The following is an 18,007-nucleotide window of genomic DNA, read 5'->3' as shown; positions in this document are numbered from 1 at the left end:
TGCGTGAAGTTAAAGTTTCCCACTATCACAATTCAAAGTCCGAATCCGGTTAAAATTCTCAATTCAGTAAAGCGTTTAAATATTCACACGAATTGACATTAAAGCCAAAGAGATTACTATCCACCTTCCCGCTTATCTAATCTGATAAATGTCCAAATTAAAGTCTTCAATTGATAATCCTCAAAAACAATCTCATCACGATGTATTCTTGATCCCCGTTTAATAAAGTCCCAACTGTTGTTCTCTAAAGCTGTACGTCCTAAATAACTTCCGAACTAGAACAGACAAGAGACTGGAGTATCGTAATTACAACGTATGGCTACTTATACTTTAATAAACACTATCTTTGATGTCCCAGACCTACGTTCTATGACTATAATATTGATTTTCTTACGCATTGGAATAACAAATATTTTAATATTTTCTACTGTTTCTACCCCTTCCCATGTTTCTAAAATTTATAATTAAATTTTCCTTGTCTTTTCTTTTGATTTCTATACTAGATATTTCCCTCTATTTGTTTTTTTTATTTATTATTCGTAATTATTACTTGTCGAGGGACTCGGGTCATTTTGTGAATTGATATTTTAAGGACATGGGAGCTAATTTCGGAGCTATTTTTGTTTTTTCAACACCGAGAGGCGCTGTAAGTGTTACACTATGTAGGAGGGTGCCAACAGAATGTAGAATGTTTTCGCAATGGAGGAGAAAACTGGTGATTGAAATTTCATGAGAAGATCCCGTCGCAACGAAAAACGCCTATATTTTAATGATTGCCACTCCAATTTACGTATCATGTCTGTGACACTGTCTCTCCTACTTCGCGATAATACAAAACGAGCTGCCCTTCTTTGTACTTTTTCGATGTCATCCGTCAGTCCCACCTGAAGCGGATCCCACACCGGACGGCAATACTCCAGAATAGGGCGGACAAGCGTACTGTAAGCAGTCTCTTTGGTAGACCTGTTGCACCTTCTAAGTGTTCTGCCAATGAATCGCAGTCTTTAGTTTGCTCTACCCACAATATTATCTATGTGATCGTTCCAGTTTAGGTTACTTGTAATTGTAATCCCCAAGCATTTAGTTGAATTTACAGCCCTCAGATTTGTATGACCAATCGCGTAATCGAAATTTAGCTGATTTCTTTTAGTACTCATGTGAATTGCTTCACACTTTTCTTTATTCAGGGTCAATTGCCACTTTTCGCACCATACAGATATCATATCTAAATCATTTTGCAAGTCGTTTTGATCATCTGATGACTTTACAAGACGGTAAATGACGGGATCATCTGCAAACAATCTAAGACAGCTACTCAGATTGTCTCCTGTGTCGTTAATATAGAACAGGAACAATAGAGGGCCTATAACACTTCCTTGAGGAACGCCGGATATTACTTCTGATTTACTCGATGACTTTCCGTCTATTACTACGAACTGTGACCTTTCTTACAGGAAATCACGAATCCAGTCGCACAACTGAGGCGTTACTCCGTAGGCACGCAGTTTGGTTAGAAGACGCTTATGAGGAACGGTGTCGAAAGCCTTCTGGAAATCTAAAAATATGGAATCAATTTGATGTCCCCTGTTGATAGCATTTATTACTTCATGAGTATAAAGAGCTAGTTGTGTTTTACAAGAACGATATTTTCTGAATCCGTGCTGACTATATGTCAATAAATCGTTTTGTTCGAGGTACTTCATAATGTTCGTATACAGTGTATGTTCTAAAACCCTATTGCAAATCGACGTTAGTGATATAGGCCTGTAATTCAGCGGATTACTCCTACTTCGCTTGTTGGGTATAGGTGTGACTTGAGCTATTTTCCAGTCTTTAGGTACGGATCTTTCTGTGAGCGAGTGGTTGTATATAATTGCTAAATATGGAGCTATTTTATCAACATACTCTGAGAGGAACCTGACTGGTATACAATGTGGACCGGAGACCTTTCCTTTATTAGGTGATTTAAGCTGCTTTGTTACACCGAGGATATCTACTTTTATGTTTCTCATCTTGGCAGTTGTTCTTGATTGTAATTCAGGAATATTTACTTCGTCTTCTTTGGTGAAGAAGTTTCGGAAAACCGTGTTTGACAACTCTGATTTAGTGGCACTGTCATCAGTGACTTCACCGTTATTATCGTGCAGTGAAGGTACTGATTGCGTATTGCCACTGGCGTGCTTTACGTATGTCCTCAATCTCTTTGGGTTTTCTGTCAGATTTCGAGACAGAATTTCGTTGTGGAAATTATTAAAAGCATCTCGCATTGAACTACGCGCTATATGTCGAATGTGGTGTCACAGCCAGACACCACACTTGCTAGGTGGTAGCTTTAAATCGGCCGCGGTCCATTAGTACATGTCGGATCCGCGTGTAGCCACTGTCAGTGATCGCAGACCGAGCGCCACCACACGGCAGGTCTCGAGAGACGGACTAGCACTCGCCCCAGTTGTACGGACGACGTAGCTAGCGATGCACACTGACGAAGCCTCGCTCATTTGCAGAGCAGATAGTTAGAATAGCCTTCAGCTAAGTCAATGGCTACGACCTAGCAAGGCGCCATTAGCAGTATATTGTCTGAAACTATAGAGTCTCACTTGTATCGTCAATACCAATGTACCAAGGATGGATTAAAGTTAAGTATTCCAGAAGCTACGTACTTTTCTTTATAGCATTCATTACGTATCCTGTTTCAGACCTCACGCCATCCTGCGTGAGCTTATAGCGCGTGCCTTTCGGCTTCCTCTCATTGTGTCTAGGCTGTCTTGTCTAGACACAACATCGAACTTCTGTAACACTTTGCCAATCTTGGGGATTTCGCGTTCTTTTAAATTTGGCGTGCTTTTTTCGTTGCTTCTGCATCAACGATCTGACCCTTTTTGTGTACCAAGGGGTATCAATACCACCACTTATTAATTCTCTCCAAGGTGGACCACAAAGGCTCAATAATATTAAGATCCGATGACTATGGTGGCCAGGGGAGGATGTGACAGTTTATCTTTGTACTCACAAAATCAGTCCTGGACGACGTCAACTGTGCGATAAGCGGCACACAACGTCAGCACTGGGGAACAAACATTGTACCGTGGGATGGACGTGATCATTCCGAATGGTCACATAATCCTTGGCAGGATTGCGACCTTCCATAGTAAGCACGATTCCCGTGGAATACCAAGATATGGTTCCCAGATCATCACCGAATGGCTACCTTGATTCAAAGGCAGCCGCTACCAGACGTTGGAAACAGTGTGAAACAGGACTCATTCTATCAAAATGACTGTCTTCCATTGCTCCACAGTCCAGGTTTTACGTCTTTGGCACTACATATTTCTGTATCACTGATGACTGGTTTTACAATTACAGGTCACCCTGAAAGTCCCTACTAATGGAGCTCCTTTCGTGTTGGTTTAGTGCTCACAGAGGTGGCGAGTGTGACATTCAGTTCTGCGGTGACTTGTGTAACTAGGGCCTTTTATTTTTCGTCACAATTGATACGTCCGTATCGATACTCACATCCAGATTATCTTCACTGTCGTGTGAGTTCCTACTTCCGGGACGAGATGGCGTCTTTGGTGCATGAGAGACGTACATTTCCGGCGCAGGCGAACCGTTTCTGGGAAGCGCTAGGAAACGGTTTGTCAATCGATCAAGGGAGCGCTGACGGAGTGCAAAGGAACGTGTGGAAGAGTTGGTTGCTGTTCTGTACAAGGGCAACGTGTGATACACGTACACAGGAAGGGTATCGCATATGGTGGTTGCTCCTTCCCTACCAACAGGCCGAGCTAATGAAACCACCTGTCCGCCTGCTGTTGATCGTCATCTTCCAGGCTACCTTCATACTGACGTCGGTTGAAGATGCCATCTTGCGTTTGATGTCTCTCTGACATTGCAACAACAGGTTGTCTATTGCCGGTGATAGTTATTTCTCCTACAAGGGCCCTTCCTTGCTTACATTCAGTTTTATGTTCGGCGAGGGTTAACTACGCTCCACTGTTGCATTGTTTTTCAGGGTTCTAAGTGTGCTTCAGTTATGACGTCCGTCGATTTGTGCTTGTGACCGTTCAGGTACTTTATCGGGCAGCAGCTCTAACATAACCGTCAGTAACTAAAGTGAGAATATTGTTTTGTAATCAATGGCTCTTGTTGTATTAAGAGAAAAATGTCTCATTAAAGTGGTTTTGATTATGTCTTGTTCTCGTTAATAATGACACTAGCTCAGGACTAATGATTCTTTTTCGTGGAAGCGTAAACTACGGAGTCACCCGCGTCCCTCGTGTGTGTGTCCGCCTGTGGACTAGTGCATTTCTTTTAGAACCTGACAAGGTTTTCCTTCCTTCCAGTTCCACTTTCTCCCTATGTGACTATTCACGTTGCACTCACGAAAAATGTAAGCATATTTTGTATTAGAAATGCATACGCCCGGTGCTCTGGTAGTATGACCTAAATGAAGTCCCATACACTTGAGCAGTACTGAAGTAATGTTTTGTATTTAATTTCTTTTGTAGATAAACAGCAGCTTCCCTGTAGCCTACGGATTAATCATGGTCTGCCCTTTGATTTACCTACAAATGAGGCTATGTAATCGTTCCACATCGTACTCCTGCACATTAAACGTTGCTACCTTTGTCTGTGTGAAAGTGTAACATAACGACACTGTATTTTGCTATATATCTCATGCCTTTGCCACAATGTTCTAATGTTGATTATATTTCATCAACTTAGTCCCTGAAACATTAATTAACTGTTGATACATATGTAAATGTGTGCATGTGCATAATACTGTGTTTCATAGACGCATTATTGTAAATCAGTTTGTTTACGTTATTAATACTTGCAAACATGTGTGTGAATACTTAATCTCCTCCTGGGAGAATGATTCGTAAACGGGGTCTTCAACAATGAAAGTAGGGAAGCTACTACATCTCTTAGCTGGGCGCCTTTTTCCTGCCTTGGCGCGCATCGCGGAAAGAGACTTGTAGCGAGTCGTAGCCAGCCAACAGTGGAGAGCTGTTGTACGTAACGAGCAGTTATTTTAGAGCAGTAAATGATATTGCATAGTATTGGGAGGAGACACCGATTGATGTGTTTGCATTAACAACTTAACTCAGTTATATAGTAACCTCATATGCAAGATTTTTTCAGGGCTAAATCACTGCTGTATTTGCTCATACTACAAATCTACCAAGCAATCTCGTCAAGAAACGCAGTATGACGAGCTGTAGCTACATCTTTAATATGAAAAAGATATTGTAAAGTGTAAACCGCTCAGTGCTCACACGTCTGCGATTTTGTAAAAGGAAAAATTTAGAACTGTATGAAAGGGAATGCGTTATGCAGGTCTTGGAGTCACTCACGTCCATCTAGGAAGTTTTTACTGAGTTTAACAAAGGCGATGTTGGCCTGATGTATTCGACGATGCCCTTTGGCTACACTGTCTAAAGGATAGTTCTAAGAAATACCAAATAAGATCAACCTGAAGATGCCTAAATAACGTGAAACGAGTAGTTGAAAAAAAACCCAACTAAAATTGCAACCAAGACTGTTCTCAACCAATACTGTTAAGCACGGGTTGGCTGCACGCCACAGATGGATTGGAAGAATTTGGTGAGGACTGCTGATTTTGGATTACGAACAATAACAATGCTGAGTTAGACTTATACTAAAAATTACCAATTCTTTTCCATTATATAATTTTCTAAAATAATAATGTTAATTGTGAAGTAATATACACAGAGATGACAAAAGCCATAGGATAGCGATATGCACATATACAGATGGTGGTAGCATCGTGCACACAAGGTATAAAAGGACAGTGCACGGACCGAGCTGTCATTTATGCTCAGGTGATTCATGTGGAAAAGTTTCGACATAATTACGGCCACACGATGGGAATTAACAGACTTTGAACGCGGAATGGCAGGTGGAGCTAGATATATTGTACATTCCATTTCAATAGCGAATTCAACACTCCAAGATCAACAATGTCAAGAGTGTGTCGAGAATATCAAATTTCAGGTATTACTTCTCACCACGGACAACCCACTTAACGATCGAGAATAGCTGCGTTTGCGTAGAGTTGTCAGTTATACACTCATGCTTATAAATTAAGGATAATGTTGATACACGCTGAAACGACGCTCTGGTGGGCAGTTTGCGGATTTAAATCACCTCGGGGTACGATCGTGTGGTGCATTTGACCTGCGGTCGTCGCACGGTGGCGCCGGCAGCAATACACATACGCAGAGGTGTGTTGGTGGATGTCAGATACGGTGCAACGAGTAAGTGTGTAGACGTTTTCAGATTTGCTAATGGTGACTGTGTGTTGAAAATGGCTCAAAGATCACATATTGATGACGTTATGAGGGGTAGAACATTAGGGCGATTGGAGGCTGGTCAAACACAGCAGGTCGTAGCACGGGCCCTCCGTGTGCTACAAAGTGTGATCTCAAGATTATGACAACGGTTCCAGCAGACAGGAAACATGTCCAGGCGCTACGGTACGGGACGTCCACAGTGCACAACACCATAAGGAGACCGATATCTCACCATCAGTGCCCGCAGACGGCCACGGAGTACTGCAGGTAGCTCTGCTCGGGACCTTACCGCAGCCACTGGAACAGTTGTCTCCAGACACACAGTCTACAGACGACTGAACAGACATGGTTTATTCGCCTGGAGACCTGGAAGGTGCATTCCACCGACCCCTGATCACAGGAGAGACCGTAAAGCGTGGTGTCAAAAACACAGTACACGGTTATATTCACAGACGAGTCCAGGTATAGTCTGAACAGTGGTTCTCGCCGGGTTTTCATTTGGCGTGAACCAGGAACCAGATACCAACCTCTTAATGTCCTTGAAAGGGACCTGTATGGAGGTTGTGGTTCGATGGTGTGGGGTGGGATTATGATTGGTGGACGTACACCCCTGCACGTCTTTGACAGTGGAACTATACAACAGGTCAGGTGTATCGGGACGTCATTTTGTACCAGTACGTCCGCCTTTTCAGGGGTGCAGTGGGTCCAACCTTTCTCCTGATGGATGATAACGCACGGCCCCATCGAGCTGCCATCGTGGATGAGTACCTTGAAACGGAAGATATCAAGCGAATGGAGTGGTCTGCCTATTCTCCAGACCTAAACCCCATCGAGCACGTATGGGATGCTCTCGGTCGACCTATCGCTGCACGTCTTCAAAACCCTCCGACAGGCACTGGTGCAAGAATGGGAGGCTATACCCCAGCAGCTGCTCGACCACCTAATCCAAGTATGCCAACCCGTTAGGCGGCCTGGGTAAGTGCTGTTGGTGATCACATCCCATATTGAGGTCGGGGTACATGCGCAGGAAACAGTGGCGTTTTGTAACACATGTGTTTCTGGACGATTTTCTCAACTTGTCACCAATACTGTGGACTTACAGATGTGTGTCGTGTGTGTTCCCTATGTGTCTAAGCTAATAGCGCCAGTTTTGTGTAGTGCCACGTTGTGTGGCACCACATTCTGTAGTTATCCTTAGTTTATGAGTATGAGTGTAACAGACATGCCAGACTGCGTGAAAACCGCAGAAATCAATGTAGGATGAACAACGAAAGTATCTATTGGGAGAGTGCGGCGTAATTTGGCGTTAATGGGCTATGGCAGCAGACGACTGACGCGAGTCCCTTTGCTAAAAGCACAACACCGCCTGCAACGCCTCTCCTGGGCTCTTGACCATATCTGTTGGACCTTAGATGATCGGAAAACTATAGCCTGGATAGATGAATTACGCTTTCGTTTTGTGAGAGTTGAAGGTAAGGTTAGAGTATGGCGCAGACTCCACGAAGCCATGACGCCACATTGCCAGCAAGGCAGTGTGCAAGCCGGTGGTGGCTCCGTAATGTCGTGGGCTGTGTGTACATGGATCATTGACAGAGAATGGTTATTTTCAGCTATTTGGAGACCATTTGCGGCCATTCATGGACTCCATGTTTCCAAACAACGATGGAATTTTTATGGCTGACAATGCACCATGTAACAGGGCCACAGTTTTCCGCGATTGGTTAGAAGAACATTTCGAGCGAATGCTTTAGCCATCCAGATCGTCCGACATGAATCCCATCTAACATTCATGGGCCGTGATCTAGAGGTTAGTTCGTCCACAAAATGCTGCACCGGCAACACTTCCGCAGTTATGGATTACTACAGAGGCAGCATGGCTCAGTATTCCTTCAGGGGACTTCCAGTGACTTGTCGAATCCGTGCCACGTCGAACACTTAGCGGGACAAAAGGAAATTGGAAATGTGTGTGAATTGCTAAGGGACCAAACTGCTGAGGCCATCGGTCCCTAAGCTTACGCACTACTTAATCTAACTTAAACTAGCTTACACTAAGAGCAACACACATACCCATGCCCAAGCGAGGACTCGAACCTACGACGAGGTGGGGGGGGGGGGGGGGGGAGCCGCGCAAACCGTGGAAAGGGACAAAAGGAAGTCCACACAGTAATAGGAGGTATCCCTTCGCTTACGTCACCTCAGTGCTCAGTGGATACGAATTAAATGTTTTTGAGGGACAGTTAATGCTGCGTAACGGAAGTTATGCATTGCCTTCAGCATATAAGAAGAGTAGTTAGTGTATACTCTTAATGCCAAATTGCATTATTTTTATTCCGAACAATAACAGAAAAATTCAATTTAAAAATAAGTAAAACTTTTACTTGTTAGCGAGAATGGTCGTTTCACTAATGTTCATAGTTTTTACAAAAGTTCGCAGTTTTACAAAATTAGTTAAAAACAGTGACATTTACAATTCGTCACTTTTCTACTTGAATAATGTCAGTAATATCTGTTGCAAAGGTGATACATATTGTGCTTGCTCGAATAATTTTTGTCACCAATATCAAGTAGTAAAACTTCTTCGTCGATTGGAGTAATAGTTTTGAGGAAAGATACAAATACAGTTATTATCTGTGCCCCTTCATAACTGCCGATCGAATTCTTTAGCTAATAGTATGTGTTCAGAAGAAATAACTACAGGGTAAGCCGGCCGTTGTGACCGAGCGGTTCTAGGGGCTTCAGTCTGGAACCGCGCGACCGCTACGGTCGCAGTTTCGAATCCTGCCTCGGGCATGGATGTGTGCCGTGTCCTTAGGTTGTTAGGTTTAAGTAGTTCTAAGTTCTAGGGGACTGATGATCTCAGATGTTAAGTCCCATAGCGCTCAGAGCCATTTGAACTATTATTTAACTACAGGGTAATGTTGTACTGATTCTTGTTCCAGCATCGATAACAAACACTGTGGTTTAATGGATGTCTATGTTTCGATAATGACATAGATAATGAGTGCGTCTTATGTATGTAAAGTGTTTTAGAGAACGACCCTAATAACGAGAGAACTTCAAAACATATGTTACAAATGTCGTCCACGTCAAGACCACCGTGCAACAAGAGTGGCGCATAGTCAGAAGATAGTACATCTTCTGGGTTTTCTGTGGACACATTTCTACTGCGGTGCTGGTAACAGGCGCGTCACAGCGTGAGAGTGAAATGACGGGGCGAACTGAAACATGGTTCAAAGCTGACGTTTACGGAACAGTACGATTCTTGTGAGCAAACCGCGTAAATTGCACACAAATTCACCCTGAAATTCTGATGGCATATGGACCAAACGCAGTATTGTGTCCACTTGTAGTGAAGTGGTGCTAACAATTTGTCCCAAGCCGTACAAACGTGGGTGATGCTGTTCAGGAAGGAAGACCATCGACATCGACTACAGCCGACAATGTCCTGGCAATCGAGGGACTGATTCGCAGCAATCGAAGATTTTCCGATGACGAGGTTGTTTACACAGCGGTTCTCGAATGGCTTCGTGACCAAATAGTGGATTTCTATCGCAGAAGAACAGAACGGTTGGTAGAAAGTTCCTGCCGCTCTTTACAGAGACTTGGTGACTGTACTGAAAAACGGTGTCGTGAATCTGTATCACTTTGTAGCGAAGTGCAGCATTCAGTATAAGTTTCTTGGATTGCCAAAATAATGTGTAGCTCACTTTTTGAAGTCCCCTCATAGCACCTACTAAACGTTTCGAAAAAATACTATTTTTTAAATTTAAATTATTCAAAAGTTTCAGTAGTATCAGATTGTCGATATATTTATTTGTTCTTACGTGGAGCTAAAGTGTACGAAGCATTATGTGTTTGTACCTAGATCACATCAGTGCAAAGACATGACATGATTGGCAGATGAAGTTTTGTTCAGTATTCAGTACAATTAGCAAATCTAAAGCTAAAATTAAAATGGGTTGTTTTCCAACATGACTGACTCTGATACCATATTTTTAGTATTGGTTAAAACAGTCTTGGTTGAAATTTTAGTTTTTTAGATTTCAAATACGCGTTTCGCCTTATTTAGGCATCTTCAGGTTATCTTAATTTGGTATTTCTTAGAAGGATCCTTTAGTCAGTGTAGCCAAAGGGCATCGTCGAATATATCAGGCCAACATCGTCTTCGTTAAACTCAGTAAAAACGTTTCTAGATGAAAAAAACTTTTCTAGATGGAAAAAACTTTTCTTACTGAGTTTAATGAAGGCGATGTTGGCCTGACATAGTCAACGATGCCCTTTGGCTACACTGACTAAAGGATCCTTCTAAGAAATACCAAATTAAGATAACCTGAAGATGACTAAATAAGTTAAGCACTGGTTTTCTGTATGCCACATATGGATTGGAAGAATTTCTACCATATTTTTACATTTTGTAAAGTACCAGGTGGTTACAATTAAAGTGCAGCTTCTCACAGAGGTCCACTGTGGGCTGTAACTACCGTATGGCAGCGAGACTTGATAGATATTCTAATTCATTAATGAGGAACTGGTTTACGCTGGAAAAATAGTTCTTTGTTTTTTTGGTCACCATGTGCAGATCTGGCACTTTGAACGTAAGAAGCCGACCGGAGTGGCCGAGCGGTTCTAGGCGCTACAGTCTGGAACCGCGCCGCCACTGCGGTCGCAGGTTCGAATCCTGCCTCGGGCATGGATGTTTGTGATGTCCCTAGGTTAGTTAGGTTTAAGTAGTTCTAAGTCGTAGGGGACTGATGACCTCAGAAGTTAAGTCCCTTGGTGCTCAGAGCCATTTGAACCATTTGAACGCAAGAAAAACGTATAGGAACAGGACGTGGGCAGATAAGGTCAAACAACTGAGGGAGGCCGCTAACACATTTTGTTCAATGTGAGCACTTGAGACAGCCACGAGATGCTGCATCCGTAAAACCACTTGATGAACGGCTTGTCGCTGAAGTTCTGGTTAAATCTGTTAAACGTGTTGCAGTATACTGGCCTTCAAATCATGTTTAAATCGAACGTTTCGCTGGTAAACGCGTTTCTTCATATATCTCCAGGGACAAAAATCAGATGGATTCAATCAGGGGATCTTGCAGGCCACGCATCTGGGAAAGCTGGAGATAACATATTTGCGGAAGGTTCCATTAAGCAGTTCTTTCTTTGGGTGAGCGAAATGAAGTGCTCCCCATCCATCATGAAAACGGTGGTTTCCACAGAGTTGCGCTCTTCAGAACAGGAATCACATGCTGTATAAGGAGATCTCGATAACGTGCAGACCTCACCTAACAGGCTTTCTAGGTGTATTCTCAACAAAGAAGAATGGACCGCGAGTAAAGGTGCTTGTGAATTCACACCGCACAGTCACATACCACGAGTGCAATGGCTCTTCGCGCGCCGCGCGGTATTAGCCGAGCGGTCTAGGGCGCTGCAGTCATGGACTGTACGGCTGGTCCAGGTGGAGGTTCAAGTCCTCCCTTGGGCATGGGTGTGTGTGTTTGTCCTTAAAATAATTTAGGTTAAGTAGTGTGTAAGCTTAGGGACTGATGACCTTAGCAGTTAAGTCCCATAAGATTTCACACACATTTCAACATTTTTGGCTCTTCGCGCAAAATGTGCACTATAATAGTGCCCCATATTCGGCAGTTCTGTGTATTCACTGTGCCCCGTAATGTAAAATGTTGTGTCGTCAGTCCACCGAATATTGTCCTGCCATATGTCATCAACTTCGAGCCGTGCCAGAAACCGAAGGGCAAATTCAGAACGTTGCTGCCGACCAAGAGCTTTTTGTTATTGCGCCGTCAGGATCTTGTAAGAGTAAAATAGGTCGCAAAAAGTAAAATAGGTCGCAAAACTTTGCGTTCTGTTGTATATGGGATGGACAATTCTTGTGACACTCCACGAGCCCTAGAACTACCCGGGGCCATGCTGCATGGTCAGTTACAGAACAGCAATCTCATCAATAACTTTCACCAGGATGTTTTCCTCTTCCAGGTGCCACATGAAGCTCTGTCTGTTTTCGAATTTCATTATCATCTTCTTTAAGCCATTTAATGACATCGGGTCTCCCCTCAGATCTTTCAGTCGGCAATAATTTTTCAATGCAGCACTCATAAAATAGTTTCACCTTGAGCGCACTGGCTCTGTTCTCGATAACCATACGGTTCACTCACGTTACGGCTTGTCATATGACAGCTCGGATGTCGTATCGTCATACAAACAGTGTTCACCTGTTGGTCAAAATTGGGACTAATTTCTTTCCAGCGTAAATCGGTTCCGTATCAGTGCATTAGCGTATCTACGAAGTTCCGCTGTCATGCGACAATTATGGCGCACACAGGACCTCCATGAATAGCTGCAGTTGAATTACAACCACCCGGTACAGCGTTGCATTGGTTGCAAATCTTTAGACCAGACTGTCATCTATCGAGATCTAAGTTATTCCGGGACAGAATATCATCCTCCACCTACAGAAAGCCTGTGATTTTAGCTAACACTGACCGATAATCAATTAACGTATAACATGAACAGCAGGAGTATTAGTACACTTCACACCAGATATTACTTCAATGTCTCTTGAATATTACCGACGGGCATTCTTCCTTGCGCTCCCCTAAGTCGACGACAACAGAATGAATGCCCAGAATAAAGCAATTCCTCAGAAAATGTAAAAGAAGTCATCCTTGAAAAATTTATTTGTACTGTCCTGTTTAAAGCCCCTCTGTTTCTCTATTATGAGAAAACTTGCAAACTTTTTTAAGAAAGAGTCCTTATGTTCACCCCCCCCTCCCCCTCCCACCCCCCTCGAAAAAATACCATATATAGTATTCGTCGTGAGTGGAGTGTGCTGAACGTTGCTGAAGGCGTAGTGCCTGCATAACGAAGTTCAGACTTTCTAGCCAGCCTCAACTCTTTTCTGCTTGTGTTTATGGGGATAGTTTCATTGTTTATACCCTCGGAGAGTTTATTTCAAATGCATGTTCCAACGATTAGGAGTATAAGTGAAGAGAGCCGAGAAGTCATTACGAAAAACATTGTTATCTACTGAGGGTCATTAAAGAGAGTAGTACTGACTTGTTTGGATAGCTCAAACGGCAGAATCAACGTTCACTGTAGGCAAGGGTCCAGGCTGAAATTCCCATCCAACACTCAGTTCTGATCTGTTGGTATGGTGCAAGATGAATGTAACAGAATGGCTCCAATAGGAGAATGGGTATGGTAATTGGTATTATCAGTGCTGTGTGGTGAATTTATACCTCCAGTATAAAACAGGCCTACGTTTTTCGGAAGGGCATTACGATTCATTTTCATTATTACATTTTATAGTTAAAGTGCAGAAAAAAACGATAGGAGTGCTTTCATAACAGTAGCAGCAAGGCAAACGTGTTTTAACACAATTACATACAAATGCACACATGGATGCACACACTGAAGAAAACACTGAGGTAACAGTATTGTCAATTTTTTTTAAAGAAGGATAATCGGAAAGGTAGATCCATCCTCCACCTGTAAGTCGAATTAGTTGACGAAACGAGGGCGGAGATGGTACGCCGACTATTGATATCGCGAACACGGTATATTGTGACAAACAAATTTCAAGTTATTTATTATGTAATTAATTTTCATGCAAGACTGATACGCGGGTCCCATGCTGAGATACAGATCTTTAGAAACCAGATACTGGCATATTAGCACAAGTCCATAGAGCCTATGCTAGTTCCGTTAAAGAAAAATAAGGCCACACTGAAAACCCTGCCTTTACACTCACGCCAAGAGAGTTTTGATTCTGCCTCCATCGCGGCATGGGTGTTTGGTGGGATCCCATTACACACAGTTGGGCTTTTTCGTTGTTCCATTAACTTTAAAAGTCACTTCGTCGCTCCAAAGAATGCTTCTGTAAAACTCTAATTACGGTCATGTTCCTACTACACTCCTGGAAATGGAAAAAAGAACACATTGACACCGGTGTGTCAGACCCACCATACTTGCTCCGGACACTGCGAGAGGGCTGTACAAGCAATGATCACACGCACGGCACAGCGGACACACCAGGAACCGCGGTGTTGGCCGTCGAATGGTGCTAGCTGCGCAGCATTTGTGCACCGCCGCCGTCAGTGTCAGCCAGTTTGCCGTGGCATACGGAGCTCCATCGCAGTCTTTAACACTGGTAGCATGCCGCGACAGCGTGGACGTGAACCGTATGTGCAGTTGACTGACTTTGAGCGAGGGCGTATAGTGGGCATGCGGGAGGCCGGGTGGACGTACCGCCGAATTGCTCAACACGTGGGGCGTGAGGTCTCCACAGTACATCGATGTTGTCGCCAGTGGTCGGCGGAAGGTGCACGTGCCCGTCGACCTGGGACCGGACCGCAGCGACGCACGGATGCACGCCAAGACCGTAGGATCCTACGCAGTGCCGTAGGGGACCGCACCGCCACTTCCCAGCAAATTAGGGGCACTGTTGCTCCTGGGGTATCGGCGAGGACCATTCGCAACCGTCTCCATGAAGCTGGGCTACAGTCCCGCACACCGTTAGGCCGTCTTCCGCTCACGCCCCAACATCGTGCAGCCCGCCTCCAGTGGTGTCGCGACAGGCGTGAATGGAGGGACGAATGGAGACGTGTCGTCTTCAGCGATGAAAGTCGCTTCTCCCTTGGTGCCAATGATGGTCGTATGCGTGTTTGGCGCCGTGCAGGTGAGCGCCACAATCAGGACTGCATACGACCGAGGCACACAGGGCCAACACCCGGCATCATGGTGTGGGGAGCGATCTCCTACACTGGCCGTACACCACTGGTGATCGTCGAGGGGACACTGAATAGTGCACGGTACATCCAAACCGTCATCGAACCCATCGTTCTACCATTCCTAGACCGGCAAGGGAACTTGCTGTTCCAACAGGACAATGCACGTCCGCATGTATCCCGTGCCACCCAACGTGCTCTAGAAGGTGTAAGTCAACTACCCTGGCCAGCAAGATCTCCGGATCTGTCCGCCATTGAGCATGTTTGGGACTGGATGAAGCGTCGTCTCACGCGGTCTGCACGTCCAGCACGAACGCTGGTCCAACTGAGGCGCCAGGTGGAAATGGCATGGCAAGCCGTTCCACAGGACTACATCCAGCATCTCTACGATCGTCTCCATGGGAGAATAGCAGCCTGCATTGCTGCGAAAGGTGGATATACACTGTACTAGTGCCGACATTGTGCATGCTCTGTTGCCTGTGTCTATGTGGCTGTGGTTCTGTCAGTGTGATCATGTGATGTATCTGACCCCTGGAATGTGTCAATAAAGTTTCCCCTTCCTGGGACAATGAATTCACGGTGTTCTTATTTCAATTTCCAGGAGTGTATGTTTGCTAAATAAGTATGTGCTGTTCTGTACTTACCTTTCTGTTAATTGTTTCTCAGATAACAACAAACAACAAAACCTCGAACTGCTAAGTCTAATGATTGCTAGCGACAAGTGACGTATTTTCCAACTCCGTACACACCGGATTTCTCTCTCGATCTTCGTCCAACTGAGCCACCGTTTACTAAACAGATTGTCTGCAACATTACGGTGGAATTATATAGGTGGTAGAATACTCTGAGATAAAAAAATAACTGTTCTGGTTTTTTTTGACATACACATTTGATTCCCCACTTAAGCTCATACTGCTCGTAAAATGATGACAGCCGATCTCATAAAATGTATTACAATATAATTTACTGACGGAATTGAACAGTGGGTTTGAAGTCATTTGTCTGTGACTGTGGGCTAACTGCTGCTTCATCACTGCCCTCCAGATCGTATTCCTTGAGCACACGTTTCACAGTACAGTTGGCAGTTGTTTAATGGTGAATCTTTTGTTACATGAACTAGTACCTTCTCCTCAGATTCTAGTGTGCTAACAATCTTTTGTCGCTATCCTTGGTAGGTAGATCGAACGTTCCCGTAAGTTAATTACGCTGGCAAATTCCTAGTAACTAGGGCGATGTATTTTGCGAAAATTTTCTCCGTTTATTCGTTTCGTTTTCCAGGTACTGTATGCTGTTGTGCTATACATTAAAGAAATTTTTAAGTTGCAGTAGAAAATAATGCTCCATCTTCAACAGCCAGTTATGAACTGTACACAGGGCTATACTCCACCCTGAGCGCATGGCAAACAATTGTGTACCGTTCATAAGGGAGCTCCACAAATGTCGACCTATCTGGCAATTGTTTTCTTCTATATTCTAAATATTGGATTAGATTAGATGTACTTTTCGTTACAATTTGTCCATATTGAGGAGATCCTCTAGGATGTAGAACATATAACAAGAACAAGAATACATACCAAATTTTCCAACAAAAAGCAAATACGAGTGTGCTAATGTACCTTTCACCGATCCCAAGTGGAATGATCCTCATGGATGTGGAATGAGTAAAACAATTTATAAACCTATTTTATTTTGTGAGGTAATATACACTGAATAGAAGAATCATTTTACAACTTTTTTTTACAACGGTAGCATTACTGGACAAAATTTGTACAGAAGTCATATTTTACTAATGTTAGCATTTTTATATTATTGTTAACACACACTCACTTCAGTTGTTTCTGCTAAGAAATTCATCAGTGGGGCGGAAGGAGTTGGCCACCAATAAATCCTTCAGGCTCCACTTAAACAGAACTCTGTTAAGGTTTATATTTTTTGACTGCTGGCAAGTTATTGAAAATGTGTGTACCTGAATAATGGGCACCTCTTTGGACCAAAGTAAGTGACTTTGAAACTTTGCGAAGATTATTCATATTTCTGGTATTGATTCCATGTACTGACCTGTTGGTTTCAAAAAGGGATATGTTTAAAATGACAAATTTCGTAAAGGAATAAATGTAGTTAATATCGTTATTTCCCTAAATAGGCCTTAGCAGGATGTTCTTGAGTTCACACCACAAATAATTCTTACTACACGTTTTTGTACCCGGAAAACTTTAACTTGGCTTCGTGAGCCCCTCCACTCCTCGCTCCCCCCCGCCCATCCAAAGCCAAGAAAAGTAATGCATTGTCGATGTAACCACTTTCTTCTGTCATTGGTTGTTCGTTTCAGTTCCAAGTAGACGTCACATTCTATCCTCTTCTCTGTGTCTACTAAATACTTCTTCCTAGGCCGTCCCCTCCCTTGGTTTGTTAATACTTTCTCTTCAAGAATTTAATTGTGAAAGTGTTATCGCTGATGACATGTCTAACACATTTTATTTTTCTCGTTTCCATTTCCTTTAATAATCTTCTTTCTTCGTTGGCTTCATTTAAGACTTCTAGGTTGGTTTTTCTATGGTCATTCTGCGATACATCCACCTTTCAGCAACTTCACTTACAACAGGCAGACGAAAATAGATATAAAAAACCTGTTTAACCATTCTATTGTGTACAAATTATTTAGCAAAGAATCTTATGACATATGTATTCATACGTTTTCTGGTTAAAACATTTTTTTAGTCATAAATGCCTGTTTTGCCAACGTAATACTTCTCTTCCCTTCCATTAAGTATCTTTTGTCCTCTGTGATTATATTACTGTTTCACCTGTTCATTTTTTGTGTTGGATTTAATCTCAACCATAACTTCGTTTTTTGTTTGTTCACTTTTAATATCCGCAGTGGAAACGTCTATTCATTTCTTTTTCGTAGTCCGCATCTGTTACGATGTTGTAAATCCGATGAAAAGTATCTTTCCA

The sequence above is a fragment of the Schistocerca piceifrons genome, chromosome 5 (assembly GCF_021461385.2).
Source record: "Schistocerca piceifrons isolate TAMUIC-IGC-003096 chromosome 5, iqSchPice1.1, whole genome shotgun sequence".
NCBI lineage: Eukaryota > Metazoa > Arthropoda > Insecta > Orthoptera > Acrididae > Schistocerca > Schistocerca piceifrons.
The sequence above is the reverse complement of the archived record's forward strand: the minus strand, read 5'-3'. Positions refer to the sequence as shown.